This window comes from Fopius arisanus, unplaced genomic scaffold, assembly GCF_000806365.1.
Source record: "Fopius arisanus strain USDA-PBARC FA_bdor unplaced genomic scaffold, ASM80636v1 scaffold00156, whole genome shotgun sequence".
In the NCBI taxonomy this organism is placed as follows: Eukaryota; Metazoa; Arthropoda; class Insecta; order Hymenoptera; family Braconidae; genus Fopius; species Fopius arisanus.
Genome location: NW_011887895.1, coordinates 1 through 3,004, shown reverse-complemented (window position 1 = coordinate 3,004; position 3,004 = coordinate 1).

The window sequence follows — 3,004 nt, the reverse complement described above, 5'->3', positions numbered from 1 at the left end:
CCTCTAACCCCTAACCTATTCTAAACCACCCCGAACGGGGGGGAAATCCTAATTTCCCTAAACCTAACCTACGTCCCTACTGCCTCTCTCTCTCTCCATTTTTGGATTTTTATTGGGGATCCTAACGGGCATCCCCGATGCTCGTTACACAATCCATTTCTGCTTTTTCAACTAAAAATCGCAAACTATATTCGATCTACGTCCCGAAAATAATGGACATGAGACAAATTCTTCCAGGGGTTTCGATATCCTAGACTAATTTCTGTGAACCTGCGATGGTTTTTCCTGCGGAACAATTGTCCTGTTCTGTGCAGAGTCAATCCCCTCCTAGAGAAGAGATTCTTTCTACGGAGAATGATAAATTTCCGAATATATCACATTCTTGAACAGAATGAATTTACAATGGATAAACCTCAAGTCCATTTTATAAGGAATATTAGAGTGATTCTCTCAAGAAATAGAAAAGTCTAACGTAGTGGTGTACTCCAGAGATATGATAAGAATTTTTGAACATTCAATGTTTCACAACAAAATACTGATTCACTTAGAGCGAACATGGGATATTCTTTTGCCAAACCACATTTCGATATGATTGCAACTGTATCTGAATTCTGGTTGCAAAACTGTTTTGTTTCCTGCCAACTCAAATTCATAAGTCTTTTGAACTCACATGTATTCAACACAAATTTCTTTGACACCAAATTTCTACAAAATACTAAGTAATTTTGACCAAACACAGGATTTTATGTCAATCTAATAACTACTTGAATCGATCGTTCCTGTACTTGAGAGTAATGAGTGCACCATTATTGTTATCCGAAATTCTTCTCAGCTCATATGAACTTGATATATCTGGAGTTTTGTATGGTCCAAAATGCATAGTTCTGGTGCCAAGAAAATCCGTCGGCAAGAAACTTCCGGATTGACGCAATGGGATAGTTTTGCCTAGAAATTTTTTTTTTCGCTCAGTGCACATGCGCACGCCATGTTTTTTTTTCAATGAAACATCAATATATTCGTAAAAAAAAATGTTATGATTTTTTATTTCATTTCGATACTTTACTAAATTAATTATTTAATTGAAACTAATGACTCCTAAATTGTAATTATTGTCTTCATAATTCCACCGAAATACCACCTAAATATTTATTAAGGAAAATGTCGAAAAAATCAATAATAATATAAGTACTGTTTATAATGACCACCAAATTATTCTCCATCGGTTGGGATTATTTTGGAATTATTCAATCATAACTTCTGCTCATTATTATTGTGAAAAAATAAAAATCCATTAAACAAAAACTAATCACTCCCAAATTATAATTATGTTCTCCTAAATTCCACCAAATTACCACCTATATATTTACGAAGAAAAAAGTATGAAAAGTTAATTAAAAAATTACATTTCTTCCAAGTGCACAATGCCCAACCGACATATACTTGGCAAACAAATTGGATATTTTTAAAAAAGTCATCAATAGAATAATAAGGAAATAATTTGGAAATATTTAGAAAACCTTTTTCAGAATTTGCAAACAAGTTGCAAACAATATTCAATTATTATTAATAAACTGTTCAACCATATAATTGGCGGAATTTAATCAAAATTGCAATAACCAAATTCTAAACGATGTAAAATGATTTGGAAATGATAGTGACAATGCTCTTTTGACTTGAAAAAGTCATATAAAGTTTATAATTATAAAGAAAGGAAATGAATATGGTCATCCCACGTGATGCTGCGGCCATGGGGGCAGCAGTATCCAATTAGCCGACAAAAAATGTTTTTCAGATAAATTACCGTTCGGAATTGCTTGTAATTCGTTAGCCGGTCATTGCACATTGGTTTTTAACGTTTGAGAGTTGAAGGTTTTTGTTTTATTAATCAATGAAAAAATTTCATGAAGATAGCCGACAAATTTTTGAAAAATTCTTGGAAAAAAAATTTTTTTTATCGAATCGATTGCAAATTATTTGTAGAATCTGAATCTATGCTGCAAATTGTTTGAGAGTCGATAGTTTATTGGGAATCATCATTTTTTATAGCATGGTAAATTATACAAAATTCTAAATAATTGATTTTTTAATAAATTATCACCTACAATGGATTATAATTTGTTAGCCGGTCATCGTATGCCACTTTTTAACATTTGAGAGATCATTGATTGAGAGTGATCGCATTTTTGTATATATTTTTTTAGTCATAGAAAAAAATTCTGGCGGCTAACATCATAGTTTTCATAATTAATTGATTAAAAAAGGCTTATGAACTCTTAAACGTTAAAAAATGGCATACGATAACCGGCTAACAAATTACAATTCATTATAGGTGATGATTTATTAAAAAATCAATTATTTAGAATTTTGTAGAATTTACCATGTGATAAAAAATTGATGATTCCCAATAAACCATCAACTCTCAAACAATGTGCAGCATAGATTCAGATTCTACAAATAATCTGCAATCGATTGGATAGAATAAATTCTTTTTCCATGAATTTTAGCCTGCCACACTCATCCCAACTTTAACCCTTTATTTTTGTCCTTCCACTCACTCCAACATCAACCCCCTATTTTACCCTGCCGCACTCATCCCAGCTTCAACCCTTTATTTTTTTTCCACTCACTCCACCATCAACCCACTATTTTACCCTGCCACACTCATCCCAGCCTCAACCCTTCATTTTCACACATGCACTCACTGCACCATCATCTCCCTATTTTACCCTGCCACACTCATATCACTCTCAATCCTTCATTTTTTTCCGACGGATTCATCCGATACCCAAACTCCCATATCACCCTCGCATCTATGCCCCCTCCCCCCTTCTTTACCGCCATGCGCCTATTTGTTTAAAAAAATGAATAAAAATGGATTTCTCATTCCTACTACACTTTTATTCCACCCCCTATAAATTCAAATGAAAAATCCTTAAGGCCCGGGTGGAGGAATTTTTGCCCGACATGTCCCTAGGAAATTCCCTAGAAAAAACGCGTTTTACGG